At 39.1% G+C, this 25,064-nt stretch overlaps 1 protein-coding gene across 9 annotated transcripts in view; it reads left to right on the top strand.

Moving 5' to 3' along the window:
* Nucleotides 1–8,031: 8,031 nt before the first annotated feature.
* CSNK1G3 (casein kinase 1 gamma 3) overlaps nt 8,032–25,064 on the top strand; it is an 82,843-nt gene continuing 65,810 nt past the window's right edge. For 3 of the 9 annotated variants that reach the window (XM_042012739.1, XM_042012737.1, XM_042012732.1), the window contains exons 1-2: nt 8,032–8,203; nt 23,507–23,564. The gene's annotated coding sequence lies outside the window, so the exon portion shown is untranslated. The other 6 variants (XM_042012741.1, XM_042012735.1, XM_042012734.1 and 3 more) reach the window with 5 other exon arrangements.

Genomic DNA, 25,064 nt, shown 5'->3' with positions numbered 1-25,064 from the left:
CGGCACAGAAATTTAAGCTGCATCCCCCTGGATAGCACTGTGACTTAAACCGCCTTCCCCTGTTCTAGAAAGTTCTTCCACATTTGGTTCGTTATTGGCTCCCTGTTGTAACTCCCGCCCCTCTGTTACACCCATTGGTTGCCATTGAATTGTTTCCTCCCCTTTACTAGTGCCCTATTGGTTCCTCCCCTTTTCTGCGCCCTGATCCACCCCCTATAAAATCCCCTGCACAGTCCCTCTCCTTGTCTTTTTGGTCCCTGGACACCCCACCGCATTAACTTTTTGGAACCCATAACAAAAGGCCCTCTCTGCTTCTTTGCCTCCGGGTGACGCAGGCCCAGACCAACAGCCTCCTGCTGTGCCTCCTCCGACAAGGAGCCAGCACACGCGCCCAGCAAGCGCAAATTCCCACTGAGGACGTACGAAGGACGTCTGTGGTAAAGATGCTGCGTCCCCTCTGACTGAGGGCACACCCAGGACAGCAGTGTCAGGAACTCCCTGACCTGAAAGCAATTAGTGACTTGGAAAATATGTGGGGGCAGTTTTATATGTGACTGCTATGTTCTTACTAATCCCTGGGCAGTGATGGTTCAGGTCCTTTGGACAAATAACAAAAATCCTGTGGAATGCTGTTTGCATTTGTTCTCATATAAAGGCCAAGGGCTGATTTCAAAACATGCTTCAGGCCGGAGCAGGTGGAAACTGCTCAGTGTATCTTTAAATCAGACTGGTATTATCTTAAAGAGTTTCTTCAGATGGGGCTTCTATGAATACAAAGCCGTTATAAGGTGCCTTATCAATGTAATTTTCCTAGGGGAAAGCTTTGGGAAATTTTCTAAAAGTCAACTTTTTTTTCCAGATGGAAATGGGAAGCATTTGATGACACCTCTGGGCAGTAATACATCTTTGTCTTCAAAAGGAAGAAAAATCGGAGGAAAAATTAAGAAATATATAAACTAGTTAATTCAGGGATCCACTAGCTGCTTCAAGACAGCATATTCCATTGTCTCAATTGCTCATACAAGATTATAAATCAGGATATATTTTACCTTTGTAACCTTTAGAGACAGAGTATAACTAAGGATAAAATATGATTCTTAGAACTAGAAATTTGCTTGCATGATTTTTGAATTGACAAAAAAAAATTCAGAAGTTTAACTAATTGAAGTAATAAATCCATTACTGGGACACCAGTACACCCCTCCCCCCCCCCCGCAACAAACAAACAAAATCAACCCCCCAAACAAGCAAACTTTCCGAAACTCAAAAGAAGACAAAACAAACCCCAAACATGTCTAATAACATATAGCAACTATTTGTAAAAATAAAAAAGCTCATATTGTATTTATCTTATCTTTCTACCTTTCCCCATACAATCCTTTTCTTTTTCAGTACAGCAAACAGCTGCCAGAATTTGTAGATTACAAATGCAAGGATTTTCACAAAGAGCGATTCATAGAAATGTCCTTGATCTTGTAATAGTAATCATCCTCTGAGCTTAGCATTTATATACCATACAATAATATACTATTATTCTTCATGAATAAAGAAGGTGAGTTTTGTGGAAATGCCCATGTTTTCAGCACATCATTGGCAAGTATCCAGAGAAAATTATATAATAGCAGCAACATAGAGAGACCTTAAAAACAGGTTTTATTGAATTAATGAAAAGGTAGTGATGTTACGGAAGCCAAGCTATTTCATCCCATATGTTCCATCTGATTTTATAAGTGGTTTCTATTTCTGGATTGGGCAGGTGATCTTATTTTGTCCTCCAAATCCATGTGAATCCAATTTTCAGAAATTTAATACTCATATCTTAAAAAGATACGTAGCACTTCTTTAGGGTCAAAATTAGTGGAAGAAACTCATATGAAATCAATAGCATAGATAGAAACCTAAAAAAAGACAAGAGAGTCTCCTTTTGAATGTGTTTTAACAACAAAGTTATTTTTTAGGTTCAGTTCTTCCTTAATTTTCTATCTGTAAAATACAGTCCATTTTTCAGAGAAATGTAGATACAGTGCAATATTTATATCTGGAAAACCAAGCAGAAACAATACAAATCTGAACATGCATTTTACTACTGTAAAACTAGTTACTTCCAACAGGAAAGCATGATTTGAGTAATGATGGATATGAGTTACTTCTCTTTAACATTTTAATGTTAAATGCATTCCCATTAATTTCATAAGAGCCAGTACAGTACATAATAAGATACAAATCTTCAGAGCATTCTCTAGCTTCTACTATACAAAAGCTACTTGGGCTCGGTAGCACAGCCATAATTTTGCCATGTAGCTCTGTATCTGATCAATTACTCTATTTCAGGAAATATTTTTAGTGTCAATGAGCAGAATGCTATTGATTGGGTAGACAATTAGAAAGCCAAACCCTAATGTGACTAATGTACTATTGATTTTCTGAAGTAGTATTCAAACAGTTAATAAACTAGAGAACAGATTTGAGGGCAGAATCTTGGGTGTAATCAAGGGTAAAAATCTAGATTCAAAGGAGTATTTGTTGCTCCTCTTCAAGGGAAAGGATTGGGGAGAACTATGAATATTAAAGCCAAATAATGAACTGTTTAGCAGCTGGCATAAAAATAAAGTACAGTTTCCAGTGTAGTTTGTGATATATTAGCAAATGCAGCATTTTAAAAACCTTGAACCTTACTACCTACTCTTATGAAAGAAAATGTTGCAGAATAGCTTGAAACACTTAGTTTATTTGTACTTCCTTACTGTTACAGTAAGAGAGGGAAATAATCACAAAGATCCAGTGCCTGAAAAAGATTGAAAAAATTTACATCACAGCAGTATTCTTCTGGGTTTTGGTTTAGGTTTTTTTCATTATTTTTCCAGAATTACGGAGACACTACTAAAACATACTGAAAACAGAAAATGGGATAAACAGAATATAAGGAATCTTATACTGATGAAAAAGAAAAGTTACTCTTAAAAATACTCTATATTAATAAAAACCCCCTCAATTAAAAAAAAAACCAACCTGTATCAGCTTTAAATTAAAATACTTAAAATTGGAACCATAGGATGAAAACCACAAAGTAGCTTTATAATGAAATCAATACATTTCTTTCTAAATATTCTGAGAGAAGTGTCTAGTTTTATTTTCAACATTTACTGGGAAGCTCAGCTTTGAAAGTGCTTATGGGACAGAAAACCTTTTCAAATGCCTCTTTAATTTTTTGCCAAAAACTTTCAATCTCCATGTTTTCTTGTCCCTGAATTTTGAGCTTTGATGATCACTCCTACTTAAATGAAAAAATATGTGTGTTCTGTTCAACCTCTTGGATAAATGACAAAGTGATTACAATAGGTTAAGCAGGTCTATGATTAAATGCTTAAAACAAACAAAATCCTCTCTGTACATGAAGCAGCCTTAGATCAACAATCAGATCACTGATCAGTATCTCAAACTCCAGAATTCTAGCATTTTGCCAAAGTGCATGATCTTCTGTACCTTATCATGTGGTTCTTACGTATGTGGCCTTTTCAGTCCTTTCACTTGACCTGACTCACGTATTTTTCATTATACAATTTAATGGGCTAATTCACCAGTTGTATGGAAACAGATTTAGATGCAGTTGAGGCATATCAGCAGTAAAGGTCTACATGTTCTCATGTCCTCTTTTTGCTTGGTTTTTGTTCCACTTTTTTTTTTCTTTTTTTTTGGTGCAATTCTGATTTCCAGCAGCTTTTAAAAGCTCATTTTTGTCCATTACTATGGAGGGAATCAACCTGATCCCAGAACTTTTTCACATCTCTCCCTCATGTAGGATTACTATTCCCCGGTTATGGGGAGTTCTTCCAAAGAAAAATGGTGGCTAACAAATGGCTGAGCAGTTAGCTCAGCCAAGAATTTCAGGATTGTGAAGAGAAAGTAGTATAACATTTGTACGTGAGTCAGATGACATAAACAGCTGAAGTGAGTAACTGTTTTTTATTTCTATTTATTCTATCTATTTTTTATGATTGTATGATGTATGAGATTGATGCATTACAGGAATTCTTTAACTGGTCACGTCACCACCCTTAGCAATGACAGCACTACACCATGACCTGCACAAGCCTCACGTGTCTCTCTTACGGTATTAACAAATCTAGGTTCCTTGCTGGGCTATGTTCATAAAAGGACGATAAAATGCTCCTTGTGGTCCTCTAATTTTGGAACCTAAAAGTAGACTACAATTCCAGCCAGCAATGCATACTGCTCAGTCCAGCCAGGTAAGGCTTTCTCCTTCACATCAGCATGCTGCCAAACTGCATGAACTTTAGAACAAATGAAGGGTACCCAGGGTTGTTTGTTTTCTCTGTTTGTAGGCACACATTTGCAGCAGCCAGGAACAGATTCCCTCCACTGCCTCTCCACATAGGGCTAAAAGCTGGTGAAGTGCTGGCTTGTGACTATATACTGTACTGTGTCACAGTAATTTTTTTATCACTCGCTGGTAACTTTTAGACCAGAATAAAGAACTTAAACAAAAGGGTAATTTAACAGAATTTGGATGATCCATTAAAAAAAAAAAAAAATTACTGCAGCAGCTTATATTACTGCCTGTTTAGCTCTATATTTAGGTGTTGAGATCTTCCTAGGCACATGGATTAAGTTACAGGATCCTGAGTGGAAGAAATTTGAAGGGACTGTGTTTGAGATACCAGAGTGAGAGCAATCATTCTAAATGAGCTTGACTGGCTCAAATCCTATGCCAGTGAGAAAAATACCAATATTTAGAAATCAGTATGAATTTAAAACAAAGGATGGAAGGAGGAATCACATTCATTTCTTCCACATGTGTGAAATGAACAGAGATCTTAAGAAGCTGGAAGAGCTTTTAAGATGTGAAGGGAAAGCAGAACTATAATACTTAAAAGCCAGATGTTACCCCTGTGGGTTTCTAGTGCGAGAATTTAATTTATTAGTATCTAGTATTTAATTACTATTTTTGGCATGGCAAGGGGGAATAAGTTCATTAGAAAAATACAGCATAAATAAAATGGTGTAGGCTACTGGAAGCAGCTGGTGAAATAGTGCCAAATGGTATTAAAATGCAAGCTGAAATATTAGGGGGAACAAAGTATCATGTCACCTTTATAATAATGTACTTTATAAAAAGATAAAAAGTTTTGGAAAGTTAAGAGGTGTGGTACCTGGCAATTTCTGTTACTTTGCTGTGTGTGCAGGGACTGTCAAAGGATTCCTTTCCATGAGGGCAATAACGCTCAGACTAGGATTAAACACTGGAAGTACTTTTTCCTTCACTTAGAACAGCATCCATATATATACATAGCAAATTATATCACCTTTTGGGATGTTCATATGGTGGTTTTGGCTGGGATAGAGTAAATTTTCTTCACAGTAGCTAGTATGGGGCTGTGTTTCGCATTTGTGCTAGAAACACCATGTGTGGTAACACATGTATATTTTAGTAAATGCTGAGCAGTGTTTACAAGGAGCCAAAGCCTTCTCTGTCTGTTGCTCATGGCTGCTTGGTTCCCTGCCTGCCTCTCACCACAAGTAGGCTGTGGGTGCACAAGGACCTGGGATGGGACACAGCTGGGACAACTGACCCCAACTGACCACAGACATATTCCTTATCACGTGGCGTCATGCTCGGCATATAAAGCTGGCAGAAGAAGTAAGAAGGGGGGAGGGATGTCTGGAATGATAGTGTTTGTCTTGCCCAGTCACCACTATATGTGATGGGGCCCTACTCTCCTGGAGATGGCTGAACACCTGCCTGCATGTGGGAAACAGCAAATTAATTCCTTGTTTTGCTTTGCTTGTGGCTTTTGCTTTCCCTATTAAACTGTCTTTATCTCAACCCACAATTTTTCTGGCATTTACTTTTCCAGTTCTCTACCTTATCTTACTGGTAGGGGAGTGAGTGAGTGCTGTGTGGAGCTTGGTGGCTGGCTGGGATTAAACCACAAGAACACTATAAAGTTGAAGCCACAGCACTCTTTTTCTGTTTTATGTACTTGATGTATGGCATGGCATGTCTCTGATGCTCTTAAAAATTAAGATTACATGTAGCAATCATCCACTTTCTTCACCACTGCAGCCCAGCTGTAATTCTAACTACCCAAAATCGATGCACTTTTCTTTAAATTCTGTGATGTGGAAGACATCTTTCTCTTTTGCCTTATGTTCATCAGCCAAATCTTAGAATTACAGGTAATCAAGTAATTTGTTAAGTTGAACTAATGGCCAGTCATAACTGGAAAAATATCCTACAGCTTTTACACACAAACCCCCCCCAAACCTGCACTTACTGTTAGGTTTATGAGGCCGTATTTAGAAAAGGTTGGGAAAACCAGTATTGGTACTTGTGAATATGTGTCCATTTCTGATTAAAGTTGATGAACTTGGCATCACAGTAGTACAAGACTGTTTTTTGTCTCTGCTTAGTTGCTGGGGAGAGTGGAATGCTTGTGTCTGTCACTACTACTGCAATAGTAATTGGAACTAAGTATGTGCTCACTCCTCTTTGATAAAGGCATCTTTTACAGAGGGGAAACTTTCAAAGCAGAACACCAGCTCTCTGTACTGTCACGTATGATGCTAGAGAGGTCGAGGTGAATTGCTGGCAGAGAGAAGTTCTGAAGGTGATTCTGTGCTCCTCAGGGTAAGCGAGGAGTTAACACATTTCTGAGAATGAAAGACAGTGACGTTCCTGAGGCCTGCCCTATATACCAGCACACTGCAAGATACTTAGCATGAATACAGGGCAATAATCAATGGGCCAAAACTGCAAGATCACAGTTAAATGTTACCAAGATCCTTCTTAATAGGACTAACAGCACAGATTGCCTATGGAGAATTTTTTGGCAAAAGTAGTTCAATGTCTACTAAGACAAGGAAGTGAAGCTTGAGCAAATGATTTCTGAAAGTTTCTTGAGGGTATATTGCTTCTAATTCTTTTTTCTACAAGGAGTTCTAGAATGTTCTCGAATGTGCCAACTTTAGTTAAAAAATTATTTCAACAACCAATATTCCCAAGAGCTGTCAGAACCTCCAACACTTACCCTTTGCATCCTCTCTCCTCCATATTTATGATTGTAAACCAAGTTGTTAACAAACTTTTAAAGTTATTTTTATGCTTTCAAATACAAAAAATACTTAAAGCCTTACACCCTCTGTGGCCTAAATGCTACTCAAATTTCAAAGTTTTTAAAATGCTAGTCTCCTGACTGGAGAACTAAAAAAGGGCCTAAAGATCTTTTCCTTTGCACGACTGTTGGCACAAAGTCGGTGGTGTTATATAGCGTTTATATATATTTTTAAATAATTACGTGGCAGCTGTTGCAGACATCAAGCGAGAGCGGGGTTCTGTCTTCCCCGTTTCCTGTACGGATACACAGGACAGGGAATGCAGGATGCCCGAGTGTGACGAGCAGGGTAACCTCACCCACGTGTGGCGACAGTGCGAAACAAGCGGTGTGGCCGCCGCCGAGCACGGGGAGCACAAGACAGGCACAGCATTTCTGTGAAACTGCCAGGCGCGGTTCGCCCGGCGACGAAGGATGCTGGTACTTGGGGACTCTTACCCAGCAGAGGATGGAAAAGAGCTGCGGTTCCAGGCGCCCCGCAGCTGCCGTCTGACACTGACTCAGCCACCTCTGGGCACAGGGCAATCCCTGGAAGCCAGACTTTCACTGAACAGGTGCCTTTGTCCCTACTAAGGAGACGCTTGAGGCGAGGGAAGTGCGCAGCTGGGCCGCTGCCTCCTCCGAGCGGGATCCCGAGGTTCTGACGGGAGAGCCGACGCTCAGCCTCCTTACACCGGACCCCTGCCGGCACTGGTGTCCGGCCCCGCCCCGCGCCGCCCCTCGCGGCCCCGCCCCGCCCCGCGGCGCTCTCATTGGCTGCCGGCTCTGCCCACCAGCAAGCCCCGCCCCTCCCCCGCCCTGGCGTTCGCTTCCCGCCCCCAGAGTGGCCGGCGCGGCCTGTCAATCACCCGCGCGAGGGGCGCGCGGCGCGTCCCGCCCGCCAGGGCGCCTATGCCGCGGTGGGAAGGGGCGGGCGCTCGGGGCTGCCGCCGCTTCACCTCCGCTTCGGAGCACCGCCCCGGCCGGCCCCCCTTCGGAGCCCCGCGCCAGGGGCGGGGCGGGACGGAAAGCAGTGCCCGGAGGTGAAGGGCCGAACGCCGAGAGTGCGCTCCGCTCCCCTCGGCTCCCTGGTAGGTCGCTGTCCCCGGCCGCCTTTCGGAGCGGCGTCGGTCGCGGCGGCCGCAGCACCTCCGTGGGCCGAGGCCTTGGACTGGCTCCTTCCCCTTTCCCTGGCGGCCGGGGGGCGGGCGGGGGCTGCGGAGCCCCCTGTGAGCGCGGCAGCGGCCGGGGCAGAGTGAGCCGGCGCCCGTGCGGGGCCTTGCCCCAGGCGGGTGCGGGGAGCCGGGCAGAGCGCACCCCGCGGCCGCCGGCAGTGCCGCCGGGGCTCGGCCGGCGCTGGAAGGGCCCGTCACCTCCCTGTGGCTGCGCTCCCGGGTGTCAGAAGCCGTCGTTGTGAGACCTCCGAGTGCCCTCTCCTGCAGGAGTTGGTCGCGGCGGTGGGGTTCACTGGCTGGCGGCCGGTGTCGGTGGTGCTGGCGGCGGTTGGTCCGACCGAGCACTGAGCTGGGTTTGTAGGAACAAGTAAGTTTGTTTTCCTGTTCTGTAGACGCAGGTTGCTGGAGTGCGATTCTGCTGGGTTAGCAGATTAGCAGGTTAGAGGGAAATTGAGCTGCCAGTGCTCTTCTATTCTTACCTTTTATTTTGCTTTATGGGAAGTTATTTATAGGCACTCTGAATGTAGTGGTTTTAAGTTTGATTAATTAAAATCTCTAGAAGTGATATTTCAGTGGTCCGCCATGGAACTTGGACAGAGCTTATTTTCAGGCATTCCTGTTCATTTTGCTGGTACGTCCTTAATGAACGTTGAAGTGACATGCAGTGTGTAAAAAGAAATTGGAATATAATCGAAGATTTTTTTTTTCTTGCTGAATTTTGTAGTTAAGATCAGTTGTATTGACATACATAGTTAGAAATAGATACTGTGCATGTCCTTAAGCATGATTATAAGTGAAGCACACTGTTAAGCATATTAAGCCTTACTGCTTGGGTTATGACTGCTTGTAAGGATAAACAACTTATCTGCTCTTTAGACTCTCATACCTCTTCTGAACACAATTATCTAGTGAATGCGTTTTATCCTGAGCTGCATTGGGATGTTAAAATCCAAGATGGGAGTAATGCAATTTTGCTTTAAAGGGTAAAGATGAGATAGAAGTTTCTGTGCTAGCTATATTTTAGCAGATGTCTTCTCTCGACCTCAATATCCCTTAGTCAGTTTCTTTTTAATTGAGACGTTTCAACAGTTAAACAGTATTTGCAGTGGAAAAAAGTGGTATTTTGTTGTGCTGGCCTGAAATAGAGAAATTATCTGGCAAACGGCTGACTATTTACATCAGCTGAGAATAACCTTCAGCTAATGAAATTAATCTTTTTCTCTTGCCACTTTGCATCAAATAGATTGGCTTATAAAATATAAGTGAATTTCAGAATCTAGAGTACCAGTTCTCATTCATCACATTTTCTGTAGAGCTTTTTTCTTCTGTGTGATCAAGATAAATATATTTAAGATTAATTAAGAGAATCAACCTGTTACAGTCCATATCTTAACACTTCTGAAGTTTTTCTTCCCCTAAAGTAACAGAACCTACAAAAGAGTTTTTCCTTGTCCAGCCTACTTATGTATGATTAAAAAGACTGAATTTACTTCCTGTTGTAATTTTTCAGTTTTTGGTAGTCTCATAATTAAATTAATTGCATTATTAAAGCTCATGCAGTGTATCAAATCTTAGCATCCCCACTGTATCTGCAGTTTGTCCTATGAAAATAAAGTTGTTCTTGTTTCACTAGTTACTGTGCTAAATGGTTCTGTGATTAGAAGTATCAAAGTTACATGTATTTCTGACTTGTCTATTCTTGTCTTGAAAATTTGTTTGAAAAAGACTAGGAAGTCTTATGATGTTTAAGAATTACTTAGTTTAGTTATGCCCTTGAGACAACAATAGATGGAACATGAGGAATAGGGAAGTGACAGTGGTTACTTTTCCCCAATATCTTCTGATTACAAAAATGAACTTTCTAAGGAACAGGTACTGATCAGCTGTATTAACTGTCTTTATCTAACTTTTCTCCTGCTGAACATTTTTTTCAGTCTGCTGTAAACAAAACATGTAGCTATATCTTGTTCCTCAGGCTTTTCTTTTCACTTTCAAGTGATTTTTTTAGGATGGCATACATAAAAGTGTAATTAAAAGCACACACAAACCACAGGAATAACAAAGTTTTAAGGGAGTTTGACATACTGTTTCTTTACAGTTAAAGCTCAATGATTCAACTGCAAATTAATGTCAAGAGTCCTCAGTCAACCCTCATACCTCACCTGAGGTTGTATGAGCAAAATACCTGACAGTGCTTAGGGGAAGAGTGGAACAATCCTTTTCAGCTGTGTCTGTGTTCAGATGATCTTAAACTGACTGTGATACTGGGGAATAATTCAATAATGTAAACGGAATGGTATGTTTCCAACTAATGTATGCGGGGCCTTTAACACTTTCAAAAATGTTTTGAGACTTCTATATAATTGATTTCCCATATCTATTAAAAGGTAAAAAAATAACTTTGAAGTACTTGTTTTATACTTTCTGATAGTCCTTGATTTTTTTTATGCTATGTAGGCATTTTAATGCTTCCTCAGTGTGGCTGCAGAAACAATGCAGTGAGATCAAGCCTGATGCTGCTGAGCTTGTTTCTAAGTTTAATTCTGAGTAGCCTCCTAGACATTGTCACTGGAGTTCTAGAACGTTGTAAGCTATAGCTGAAACAGTTGGATGAACAAAAATAGGTGTGTTTAAGCTAAATAGTTGCTTAAATAAAAGCAGACTAGTAAGAAAGTAGTTAAAAGCTAGGGTGATGATCACAGATGAAGACAGTGACTGGACCATCCGTCCCTCCTTGTGATCTTAGGTAAGCCACTTACAATTTAATGTCTCTTTGGTACAGGGAGGATGTAGAAGAGGAGACATCACACACCAGTCCATGCTGTGGAATTGGTTTGGATTATGGTTACTTAGGGAGATTTCTGAAAGCAGTACTTTCAAAAGAAGTTCTGAAACTCATAGTAGTAAAATATGCATTAGTTTATTTTGGTCAGATTTAGCTCACCTCTTATATTTTGTTCTAGTGTTTTATAGATGATATATTCATTGCCTTAAGTGGAAAGGATTCTTTCTAGGAAAAGGGGCAGAAAATATTTTTATATTAAATATACATATACATTAAATATATAAATATTTGTATTAAATATAAAAATAAATATATACTATTAAATACACAACAATTTTCGAATATTACAGATGTGTTTCCCAGCATATTGTTCTAAGGTGTTTATTTAACTCTGTGTTCCTTATCTCTTACAGAGAATATTTTTAAGAACTATACTCCCCTCTCTTTTTCATTCCTTTATCGGGTGTTTTTGAGTTTGTGTAGGAAAGCTTTTTAGTATAAGATACATTAAAATCTCCATTTGGCTGTTCAAAGAAGGGTATTTAGTACAAAATAAGTACATCCTGGAGGTGTGAAAAGCTAAAACAGTTTTCTTGCCATTTGTGTGTCTGGTATCCTGCCTTGTGCAGTGGAGTTAGGAATGGGAGGAGACATACTGATCAATCAGAACTGTCTTTGCCAAAATGTTTACTCAGATAACTGTAGGTCACAGAAGCCCATGATACACACCCAAGTAAGATTTGCATATTCAAGTAAGTTTATTACTTAATCTGACTTTGTCTGTAACATCATTAATAAAATTACAACCATTTTTTCCTATACTTTAGGGTCTTCTCTCTAAGCTTACTAGCCACCTTAGCTTTTAACATGCCAAGACTTTGTAGTAGCAGTTTTACTTCACTGAAATCTCTTAATAATTTAATGTCATTTCCCTAGAAATAATTTCTTTTCCCTGCAGGCTCCATCAACCATGTGTTTAAATTATGTTATTTTTGATTAAGACAGGATGCGAACTGCAACAGTGGAGGATGATGTCCTTTTCAGTAGGCCAAAAATACAAATGTTTTATGACAAGCAGAGGCTGGACTTCAGTTTGAAGTATGTGGTTTGTCGCACCTTCTTGTATTCTCTGCAATTATTCACTGAGTAATTTGTGAGTTGCCATGCTCTTTATTCAGTAAACCGTGTGCAATAACAGAATGTAGATGTAACAGTTTCCTGCAGAAGCAGAGTTGAAGGTGGTGTTTGGGTGGCAGTTTGCGTAATGAGGTCACTGGGGTGTGATGTTCTTGAAGGGATGCACTTGATGGGCTGTGAAGCACCAGTCATTGCGACTGTGCTGCCAGCTGTTGGAAAGGCCCTTCTCTCTACTACCAGGCATTCCCCTGCTCCGTTCCTGTCTGTGCAGTTTTGTAGCTCCACTCATGCTCTCTGTCTTGCCTCTTGTATCCTCCACTGAGTGGATTCAGCTTATTGAGTGTGTGAGCTTTCTGCTACTCTGAGGGAGTAATGTCTCCACTGAGGCATGGAGTGCTGATGCTAGTGAGCAGCAGGAGCAGCAGGTAGTGTGTCCCATGCAGTAGAAGAGCCATTGTACTAACCCATCATAGTTATCTAATTGCATTTTTCAGAACTGCATTTCAGACTTGGGTTCTATTGTGCCCATCAAACTGTTCTTTTTGGTCCAGTTTGTCTTCCAGCTCGAGGTGCTGATTACCTAGTGAATGTTGCATCTGTTATGTTTTGAGAGCTGCATTGGCTGTATTTTTGTAGAAAATGCTTTAAAAGCATGGGCTTCTTGGCAGATTCCCTTTGTGAGGCTGGAAGGTGTGATTTCATCCAGGGTAGGACACATGTCTGCAGCCTAAAAGAAAGTACTATTTAAAAATTGCATTGTTATATGTAGAAGAATCCTGTGAGTATCTTTCTGTATGTAAGGCACTAAGCATGTTCCATTTTAGGTCTTTATATTTGAACTTAAATGAAGTAGCTAACATGGCTGTTAGCACGTTTCAACAGCTTTTTGATGTAATGGTATAAAGAAATCTTTAAAGGCATTCAGTGTTGCTTTAGAGGAGTTCTGCTAGCTTAAAATGAAGAACATATTTAATGTCATATACTCTTGATATTTTTCATGTCAGTTTAAATATATAATGTCCATAAAAATACAGCTATCTTAAATCCTAAGTAATTGTGCAGTAATCTTGGGAAGATGAAGTAATGCTGTAGAGGCTGAAGTCAGGGACATGATTGCTTTAAGGGTTATGGGAGACATGTTTCACTTCTAACCTCAACCACTAGTATTTTCTTAGTTGCACCTTGCAAATACTTTCTTCTGAAAACAGAGAAGTTCAGTATAAAATGTTTTTTACTGTCTGTGGAAAATCACCTCAGTTGGCACTCATTCATTTCTTGCAGTGTTCCAGGAGCAGGTTGCTCAGTGTGTCAGGTTATTAAAGTTTCTGTGTAACATTTGCTGATGGTAGGCTGAGGAATCTCTAAATCTGGAGAAATAAGGATGAAACTTGAATTTATGGTTAACAGTAAAGAGGGAAGGCAGAATTTTTCTGACAGACAATAGGAAGACAGAATAACTAAATTTGCTCTTAAGCTTTTGTCAGATTGAGATATAAATGTCTTTATGGAAATGCTCTTCGCTTTTCATTTTTCCAACAGTATTCAGTATTGTTTGTTTTTGTGTAAAACACTGGGAGACTTTTAAGATTGTACTTTGAATTTTCTTCTGAAAAAAGTCTGTTTTTTAAGGAAATTAGGTATTTCTGATGTGTAGCTCTCTCAACTGCTGCCTATTGAAATTTGGAATTTCTAGGGCAGTTTTCACCAAGCTTAGATTGTTATGCCTGTGAAGATAAGTTCCTATAAGCTTCATAAAAACCAATTTAGATAGTACATATTTATTAACCATTACCATGGTGAAGGGGGGATGTTACCTGTTTTTTGTGATAGTAGCTTGAGAGCTGTTCAGCTTGCAACTTGTAATACCAGGCAAGCAACAGAACATCTCTCTTCACTGAGCGAGAAGGGAACATTTTAGTGTGGGAAGGAACAAGGGGTTTTGTGAAGAAAGAGAGCTGAAGATGTATCAGAGGGTGGCTTGGGAATACTGTGTAAATGTGGAAGATACCCAGCAAGCTGAAATTACTGCACTGGGGCTGTTATGGTGTTGAACACTAATATGTAGACAGCTAAGCTTACCTGGTGTTGATGCTTGAGGAATGTTTCTATCTTAATCTTCCTGAGTAGTACATCAAGAGTTTACTACACAGTGCCCACATCACGATACTGACATTTTCTCATTTTAGTGCTTGAGAATTTTGTTTTGATTTAAAATCAGTGTAGTTAAGTAATTACCATCAGACCGTGGCAAAACTGGTGTCAATAGCGTCAGGTTATTTTGTTCTCAGAACTTTTAATTTACATCAGATGATTTTATATTCAATGTTGTTTGATTTTGTGTAAAACACTGGGAGGCTTGTTTTTTCCTCTTGAGTTCCACAGGAGGGCATTGGTTTAAGTATGTTTTGTATTACCTCACTAATGATGAATCCAAGATCTTAACTGTGGCTAGTGTTTTTCCTTAAATTTGTGTCACTAGGCATTGTATGCATTCAATATGAAGGTGTCAAGCATGATTCCATTTGGTGTGGTGTCTGAGACTTTTTCCGTACATTTTTTTCTGTATTAAAATTACGACACAAGAAAAAGGCTTTATAGCCTTTTGAAGACTGTAGAGCTATAGTTTCAATTTAATAAAGACATTTTAGGTATACATTGCAGTGAAAGCCATGCAAGTGAGAGGAGAGTTGCAAGTGTATTTCATAGTGAAATACTTGGAACTGCTGTGAAAGGTACCTATCCAGTTTATGGAGACAATAGGACAGCAGAATAATCTGATTGCCGTGTAGTTTGTTATTATTAAAAAGCCTTGACAGATTCATAGCTGCAAAACTTAGTCTGGAGACATTTCCTATACTGTGAGTTATCCCTTTCCTGACATGTGGAGTTACTAAATTTGAATTTGGCTCCTATCTAAGTTCTTGAAATAGAATTTGATCATGTAATTAAAGTTAAGTGACAGAGTGAATTGTGTCAGAAAACTAAAAATACCTTTAATTTTGAAAACTGATCTTCACAATCACCGTGGAATACTAGAGCACGTTATGTATTTTAGCCAATACAAAATTTAACCTGGAGACAGAATTAGTGTTTTTAGGACTCTCAGAAATGTTTTGGGGTTTTTTTTCCCATGTAGCACTGGTGTGTGCTTTACCATGGTGCTTAATTTTGTCTTCAGATGTAGTTACGGTGTTAGATGAAATGCAATACTCTTTGCTTTGTTTTCTAACTTTTAGATGTGTTAACTTCACAGTTTCTCTGGCCTAGCCTTAGGCTAATCTGAACCTTTCTCTTGTGCTGCTATAACAGTTGTGTGCCGTGGTACAATTATTCATGTAGAAAATTGAAGCCTCCATTATGTAGTATTAGCTAGCTCAGCGTTAGCTTTCTGTCAGCTGTGGACAATATAACCCATTTAAGTCTGTATGGTTGTGGTGGTGGAAAAGTGAAAAAACAAATGACTGAAATATTGCTTAACCATCAGTTTTGTTCTTTCTGTGCTCTTTAGTAAATCAGCTTTAATACTGTCATGATTAGACTTCTAAAAGTTATTCCTGTTCTTATGACTCTCCTTTCTGACAACTTTTACTCTGAAATGGTGATTATATGAAAGTGCTAGAAGGATGCATGCACAGAAGCTTTGATCAAGTAAATGCATGCACTTGCATGGAATCATAAAGTGAAGTTGGTAGGGTTTTGTGGTGAAAGCCTATGATGAAGTCCAGTTTATAGGTTAGGGCCAAACTTGCTGTCCAGGTCAGTGAGAAAATAAAAATGTTTATGCAGTGACCATCTCTGCTAATGTTTGTTTAGAATTAACAGAGATGAAGAGATTGCTTGGAGATCTTAATTGCTACATAGTTAGTCCAGTCTGGTATTTGTGGAAAAATTCTATTGAGTTAGGATGACCTCGAGTACTATACCTGTCTTCTGATGTGACAGCATTTTGACCAGAGCTGGCAGTGGGGTGGTGTAGAAGGATGCATTATTGTTCATTAGGTAGCAGATTTTCAACTGACAAAATTAAATGTACAGAACAGATACTGTAGTTTGGATATTGGCAGCCCTCAGATTTGTTCATGTGACTTTAAACCTTGGTACGAAAAAAATTACGGTAGCTTAACTAGAATAGACTTCTTAAACAAGCTTCAATAAAGATGAGGTAGGTTTTTGGTTAGTTTTTGCACAGGGGAGTGGTTGATTAAATGTGTTAATAAAGCTGTTTCCCTGTTAGATTTTGTGCATTAAAGGAGGATTATATCTGGCCATATGTGGCTTGCCGATGAACTTTCCCTAGGGAAATGCCTATGTACATGCAAACTGAAATGCTTATTCTAGAATCTCAAATGAATTATTTTTGTTGAAAATAGTGTGTGGCAATTGATATGGTAAGAGAAAAAGGTGATTTTTTATTTTTCTTCAATATATTTACAGCTGGAGATGGAAACAAGACTTTTTAGAAGGCTTGGTTATGTAAATTTTCGTTCATAAGAAGGACATTTGGATTTACTTTGACATTTTCAATTAGGCTGCCTCTTTGAGTGCATCTCATTCATATGTGTTTGTAGACTGAGAGTAGGTGTATGTAGACTTACGTTCAGTTACCTATACCTTTGTTTTATGAGGAAGATCATACATATCTGTAAGAGTAAGCAAATATATATTTAGAAAAAATAATAATTTTTAGGACTGCTGATAGTCTAATTTGTACACCAAAATTAATAAATTCTGTTCTTGGTTTGCAAAACTTGAGTCTAGAATAGGTTAGCGTTACAGAAGGCATATGTGGAAAAAGAATGTTGTGAGAACAGTACTGTTGTCTGAGTTTCAGAAAGTGAAAATAAGAATATGTGAAAAACTGAGACTTTTAAGTAAAAAAGGAGTGGTAATTTAGAAGGTACTTGAGATACAAACATCATATTGTTGGAAGTTCTGGTAATGGAAACAATTTATGTGTACTTGTGATCTTAGTTGCGTTGGAGTGCTAAAGAGCATGAATCAAAATAAAAGTGTTTTGGGGCCATGCACACTGAGAAATAAACTGCACGGTTGAGCTCCTGCATGATCTGTTATGAGGAGATTTCATTTGCCTTTGAAATTAGGTTATTATATTTGCCTTCTTAAATAAACACCTGTGTCTTCTGAAGTGTGAAAAATTTGATGTGATCAAGAAGTAGCAGTTGCTTTGTGTGTTTTCCCTCTTTTCTGCTGAAACTCTAGGAAGGATTTCCGACGTTGCAGTATATTATGTACTTTTTCTCTGTGGAAGAAATGTAGCAAATGTGGGATTTGTAGTTCAGTATTTTGAAAGGCAAACTGGCAGGGAAAGGATCTGGCAGTGGTTTTTCATGGCTTGAATGGGGGTGCTGCCAAAGACCTTATTTAGGTGCGTTGTCATTTCTTGTATATCCCCTATGTTTCTTACCTTATTATTGTGGAGAGAGTAGTCCTCCCATGTGAAGCTGAGGAAGACTATCCTTATTTTTCGATTAGTTCACATCTGCTACAAAATATTGGTGGTCTTTTTAGGAAAAAAGATGCTACTTCAGAGGATTTACATGTTCTTTTTACAGTGCTTCCAAGGTAATTGAAGTCAGAATAAGTACCTAAGGAATGGGAGAATAAAGTAGTCTTTGAGGAATTAACTAACATCTGAAAATATAAAGAGCAGATAAGGCCAAGCTGTATTTTGTTTTTATGTTAAAAGTTTTTTAAAATGTTATAAGATCAGGCTACATTAGTCTTGGAATTCCCCAGGTATATGAAGTACATTATATTGTTGAGAACACAATGAGTTACTGATGAGTAAGTTTTCATTATGTTCAAGTCACATTTAGAGAACACCATCTAAGACTTGTAAAGTGATTCAGTAATGAGCAGTTTTGATACAGGTTATTGATAACTGGAGAGAGAAATTTTGACAGGAGAAATTTGTTTGGAAATGTTCTTTGCTTTTGAAAGCTGATACCGTGAGGATGTACCATCTTTGAAAGTTCTACGTACCGAATATTTCAGCACACCTATTTTGTCTTCAGTTTTGACTAAGGTGTCAGTGATTTTGTGTATTTTTTCTGCTTCTGAAAAATGATGAAGTAATAATTTGGTTGCATTTAATTGCGTTATGCAATGAATCATTTAACAACTTTTTATTTTAGAGTTTGCCTAGGAAAATATTATACAAAAAATAAAGCTGTAGACATATTTATTTGTAATATAAATGATTGGAATAGCAACTCAACCTATTTGGGTCACATCAAAGTCATGTGAAAGCCTGAATTTCTCTCATTGGACTAAAGTGAAAATATTTAAATCCACTCTTCAGTCATGAAATATTTCTTTTTCATTTTAAATGAACAATGGATCTGACTAAACCATATATAATTTTAGAGGTATTTTCAAATTCAAATTCTATCTGAAAACTTTTTCACAGTTAGAAACTGCTGTCCTAAACTTACAAGGGGTCTTCAATTATGAGCCTATTTGCTGTGGATTTAAAATTCCGTAGATTTCTTCTGTTGTATGGAGACATGTATATAAAGATGAATGAAAATTATGCAGTAATAACTAATCTAGAAAGAACAGTTTAAACTTTCTGTGAGGCATACAAAAATAGCAGACATAGTTGATTAGATATTTAAATTTTGTATTGATGACCTCACAATGAAGCTCTTGCTTGGTATCAGATTTGTAGAATGAATTTCAGATTTTCTACTCTTAAGTATTTCTAAAGGAGTTTTGTTGCATGGAGTCTTGTATTATTCTCTCTGTAGTCCAAATGTATTTGTAACATTCAGATGATTGTTGGAAAGTGAACATGACTGTTCCCCCATCTCAGTTAAGGGCTTTGTAGTAGGTGGAGTGTTCCATAAAAACTACATGTGATGTCAGAGAAAGTTTCTTGGAAGTCTTTAGTGGAGGCACTAGAAACTTCTTCTGCACTCTTCTAGAAGATGTGAGGAGAAGCCGTGTTGCTGAATTACTGTCATTGCCAAAAATCATGAGCCCTTGGGAGTAGAAGTATGTGAGCAGATACTTGAGAGGCGAGAAACGCAGAGGTATGAAAATGCCAGGAGGCTGAGTGAATTTTAAGTTCCTTGTGCTTAAACCAGGACTGTTTTTTACTGTCTTTCATAAAATAATAAAATATCCTGTGTTGGAAGGGACCCACAAGAATCATCAAAGTCTACCTCCTGGCCCTGCACAGGACACCCCAAGAGTCACACCATGTGCCTGAGATCATTGCCCAAACACTTCTTGAACTCTGTCAGGCTGGTGCTGTGACCACTTCCCTGGGGAGCCTGTTCAGTGCCCAACCACCCTCTGGGTGAAGAACCTTTTCCTGATATCCAGTCTAAACCTTCCCTGACGCAACTTCAGGCCATTCCCTCAGGTCCTGTCACTGGTCACCATAGGTCTGTACCTGCCCCTCCTCTTCCCCTCATGGGGAAGTTGTAGCTGCAGTGAGGTCTCCCCTCAGTCTCCTCCTCTCCAGGCTGAACAGACCAAGTGACCTCAGCCACTCCTCACACGGCTTCTCCTCAAGGCCCTTCACCATCCTCGTGCCCTCCTTTGGACACTCTTAACAGCTCAATGGCTTTTTTACATTGTGCTGGTTGTGGTGGTTAACTGTCCTTAAGGAGTTTTTCAGTATTTCCCAGAATAATCTTCTCTATAATTTTACCAGTAACTGAAGTTAGAGTGACAGGCCTGTAGTTTCTGGGGTCATCCTTCTTGCAGTCCCTGAAAATTGGGGCATTAGCAACTTCAAATCAAGTGGGACTTCAGCAGATTCCCGAGACCTTTCAAAAATCATGGAGAAGGGTCTTGTGATAATATCAGTGATCTCTTTGAGTATTCTTGGATGAAACCCATCAGGCCCCATAGATTCTTAGGGATCCAGTTGAAACAGCAGGTCCCACAGAAGTTCGGGATTGACTGGGAGTTTGTCATTCTCACAGCCATAGTTCTCCATCTAGGAGTATTGAGACCCTCTTGAACGGTCATCAGTGTTGAAGACAGAGGCAAAGATAGCATTATACTTCTCTCTGCCTTGTCTCTGTCTGTGAGATTTGTGAGATGACCATCCTCATTCTGTAATGGGCTGATTTTATTTCTGATTGCCTTTTGCCATTAGTGTATTTGAAAAAAACTCGTTATTGTTCCCCACAGTTCTGTCCAGCTTCAGTTGGGCTTTGGCCACATGGATTTTCTCCCTGAGGTGGTAAGCAGCATCTCTGTAGTTCTTCCATTCCACCAGACTGGGTTATGGGAGACATGTTTCACTTCTAACCTCAACCACTAGTATTTTCTTAGTTGCACCTTGCAAATACTTTCTTCTGAAAACAGAGAAGTTCAGTATAAAATGTTTTTTACTGTCTGTGGAAAATCACCTCAGTTGGCACTCATTCATTTCTTGCAATGTTCCAGGAGCAGGTTGCTCAGTGTGTCAGGTTATTAAAGTTGCTGTGCATACACCTCACTTTTTTGCCTTATTTGCAAGAGAAAATCCCTGTTCAGTCAAGATGGCCTTCTGCCTCCTCCGCTTGACTTCTGACATTTTGGAACTGCCTGTTCCTGTGCCCTTAGGAGGTGGTGCTTAAAAAATGACCACACCTGATGGACCCTCAAAAAGCATTTCTCAGGGCACCTTACTCATTCCATAAACAGCTTGAAGTCAGCTCTTCTCATGCCCAGGGCTGGAATTTTGCTGGCACTTTTCCTTCTGACAACGGAGATTTTAAACTTGATTGCTTCGTGGTCATTGTGGCCAAGGCAGCTTCATTCATGAGATCCTCCCTGTTAGTAAGCAACAAATCAAGGAGGGCACTTTTTCAAGCTGGCTCTCTCAGTAGCTGTATCGTGAGGCTATCCAGGTTTAGGACTCTTCTGGACCTGTTTTTGCCAGCTGTGTGATGCTCCCAGTTAACATCCGACAAATTGATGTTCCTATAAGGACAAAGGCAGTTGTTTTGAAGGTGTCCCTTAGTTCCTCAAAGAATAATTCACTGGCATCATTGTCCTGGCTTGGTGGCCCATAGCAGACTTCTGTGATGACACCTGCATTATTTGTGTGTCCCTTAATCCTTACTCAGGCACTGTCACCCTGCCATTGCCAACTTCAGGCTCTGTACATTCCAGCCCTTCCACCTCTCCTGCCCTGCCTGTCCCTCCTGAAGAGCCTGTGACTGTCCAACATGGCACTCCAGTCACAGGGCTCATCCTGCCTGGTTTCATTTATTCCAGTGATGTTCCTTGTGCTGTGTGTGTTGGTGTGGAAACATTTCGGGTGTGATCTGTTGTAGCTGACATCTCATGGACCAGGTTAAGGATCTCACTAGCACTCAGTTCCTCGAGTTTTGGCATACCATCCTGTTGCTGTGACCCGCAGGGATGGTGAGAAGCACGACAGAGGAGTCCAGGGTAAAATGGGATGGAATCCTTTAATTAATTACAGACTCATTTATATAGCATTGTTCGCAAAAGTGGTATAACATTATTGGGTGCTTGACCATACACCTCCCAGAGTGATTGGCTGAATGCTACGTTGCCTATTTTAAAGTATTTTCTTCAGTGAACTGAAACAGTATCCACTGCATTCTCACAACACCCTGCCCCTGCAAATAGTTTACAAAATAGGAAACAGTCTCTCAGCTTAGTTTGCGTGAGAATGGAGACTTTCACAGAAGACTGTAAAAGGTGGAAAATTTCTCTGCTAACTTTTTTAGCATTCATACTATCCCATTGCTTATCACTGTCAAACCTGTTTATGTCCTTTTCCTTCTTCCAATCTAGTTTAACGCTCTATCAGTTTTTTATTTTCCTCTGTGGCTCTTTTGCTACTGTGTGCTTTTCTTAAAAATAGAGAAAAATGTTAGTATACTGATACTAGCAGTGATAGAGACTCTTGTAATTGCAATGTGAAGGGTAATGTTTATGTTACCTAAGGGAGCAGTTATGGTTGCATGTTTCATTTAAGTTTGTCATTCCTGGGCAGTGGAATGGTCTATTTAGCAACTTTAATGTTCTCTTAATTAGTTTATTTAGGAGTAAATGTGGAACATAAAAAAGGAATGAAGTAGCTAGTAAGTTTTTATTTTAAAGGTGACTTGCACACTTGAATGTGAACATTGTCATGACAACACTTAAGGAACATGTCAGCTTGTGTATAATTACAGTGGTACTCCTGCTGCTGCTGCAGGATCAGGCATTTGAGAAACACATGAATGAAGAAGGTACTTAAATGAGCTTTTCTTTTATTCTGCATTATATAGTATCCTAGAGAGTTGTTGCTGCTACAGAATAGGGTTCTTATGTGGCATATAGTGTTTGGTAGTGTTAACTGGAGCATTTTCAAACTGAGATTAGAGAGATGCGTAGATTTATAGCTCTAATCTAGGGATACTTCTGCAGGTGTTAGTTTGTGAGACTTGTCAGTCAGTTGAAAGTCTGTTGTCACTTAGTTGTCTTCACTTTGTCTCTCCTTACTTTTCAGCTGGTCTCTCTAGAGTGCTTGGAAAAGTCTATCAGTTTACACAAAAAAAAAGGAACCTCTGGTAGCTATTGTTAGTTCTGCATCTCAGTTACTCTGAAGTTACTTGCTTTTTTCCAATCTTGTTTTATATTTTATCTTCAGTCTATATGGATTGTAGATTTAGTTTATAATTGAGATCTAATTACTTTTCCTTCAATGTAATACCATTTTGACCTTTTTTTTGATAGCTTCTTTTGCCTTCTCTTTCTCTTCGTACTTGAACATAGTCATTTCAGTCCTGTGATGTTGCTTTGTTAACTTGGCTTTGATGGTGTGTTTGCCACTATCCTGATGTTTAGTCATATACTTCTTTAGCTTAGAGCAATTATTTAAATCCTAACAACATTTGCTGATGCTGTGCTGAAGTTTATGGTTTAAGTGTGCTCATTTTTGTAGGCAGAGATGAAAAAATGAAAATTAAACAAAATCAAGCTGCAAAATGGGGACAAGGATGGTATGTTTTTCAGAGTGCCTGTAACTATCACAAAGCAAGAAAAGAATTTTTGAAATAATTTAGAATGCTTACACTGTATGTATTCCTTTTTCACTTCAGATGATGCACACTTTTGAATGATGTCTGACTTCTGAGCCTTAAAAATTATGTTGAGTCTTTGAGAAAAATCTGCTGAATCTTCCTTAACAGTCTAAGAAAACTAAGGCAATTCCAAAAACTGTACTTTCATTCTATATCAGAAATTTTTACATGCAAAGTAATTGCAAATACTACATATATGTGTCTCTTTGCCTTTTGGTGCTTTTCCTCTAGAATGTGAGCATTATGGTGAAGAAAAGATATTGCCATCAACAGTATAACACTGCCATAGGTAAGTGCAATACAAATAAAAGTAACCATGAAAACTTTTTGTATTTTTTAAGGTAAATACATCATAAAATGTTGTACAGGAACTTCAGTATGAAGAAAGCCATAAGTGCTGTCCTTATTTTGACTTAGTTGCAGATTATTTTATTAGGAAAATGTTGTAAGAGAACGTTTGCATCCTGGAGAAACTGTGACAGGAATGCTTGCATGTCTTCTTTTTAATACATAGTGTTGGAAAAATGTGTAGGACTTGTGCTGCTTGTTTAGCAGGTATCTTCTAAAAGGTACTAATGCCAGTTTATATAAGAAAGCTTACCCATAATGTAACTGGAGTATCTGTTGTTTCAGCAGGAGGAAAGGGAAGGACAGAAGTTACTCTGTAATAGACTTGTCCATATAAGAACACATTTCTGGAAATCAAAATTTATGTTGTTTGTAATGTATTTGGTACACTAAAAATTCTAGGATTGTTTATTGTTAGTTCTCGCTGAAGAAGCCAGTAAGATATGGAACATAAGTCTTCTTTTCTTTGGTACCTAAAATATTTAGTTGCATTCTGTTGCATCAGATGTGCTGACCTTCTTTCTAAGAACTGAATGGTGACCTTGAAGTTCTACTTCAATACACTTAATGTCTAGCTTTCTTAATGTCTACACTTCTTCCCTAGCTTTTGTAGTGATGGGTGAGGGAAAATTACCTATTATTTCTCATTGAGTCTGTTCCTTTGAGATCTGTGGTTTAGGAAGTGACTTTAGGGTATCTGGTGGTGGTGCTTAAAAACCTACAAGATTATGTTGTAATGTGCCTATCTTTTTCTCTTAAATGCTTCTGTCTGTACCATAAAAGACCACAGCGTTCATTATTTACTGCTGAAGTCCTTTTCCCTGGCATTAAGCAAGTCATCTTGGATTGGAATCCGCATTTGTGTTTTTTGATTGCTCTCAGAACAAGCCTTTCATTCCCCCTTTCACAGTATTGTGGTCATGTTTCTTTGCCAAACAAATCCATTCAGGTAATAGGTTAGTTAGCTGTTGATTAATGATTTTTAAATGTCATCTAGTTATAACCATGCTATAACTATGTATGATTTAGCAGATGCAATTATTCAGATGACTGTTCATATTATTTGGTGTATTTTCACTACTATCTCTTTGATTTTTGAAATTTTGCAGTAACCTATGATGTAAGTAATTATTTTACTTTGTGAGAAATTGGTTTATGAAATGAAAGTGTCTTCAGCTCAAAGTGTTAAAAATAAGTTCCTGGTGACTACCTTTAAAATAGGCTGTAGTGCATGAATTACATTTTTCCAAAGGATGTTTTCCATTACTGCAGTGTATTCCCAACATTGAAGCAAATGTAGCAAAATAATTTTGGACAGGTATTTAACTCATCATGGAATTTTGCCTGTGTAGAACCTTCTGAATTATGAGGTTTTATGCCATTGTCATCAAATAGAAAACAGTATCCAGTGTTCATATAACTGAGATTTAAAACCAAAAGC

The sequence above is a fragment of the Corvus kubaryi genome, unplaced genomic scaffold (assembly GCF_017639235.1).
Source record: "Corvus kubaryi isolate FWS band 111438036 unplaced genomic scaffold, C.kubaryi_AGA036_p1.0 split1-37296, whole genome shotgun sequence".
NCBI lineage: Eukaryota > Metazoa > Chordata > Aves > Passeriformes > Corvidae > Corvus > Corvus kubaryi.
Note: the sequence above shows the minus strand (reverse complement) of the source record. Positions and strands in the feature narration are given on the sequence as shown.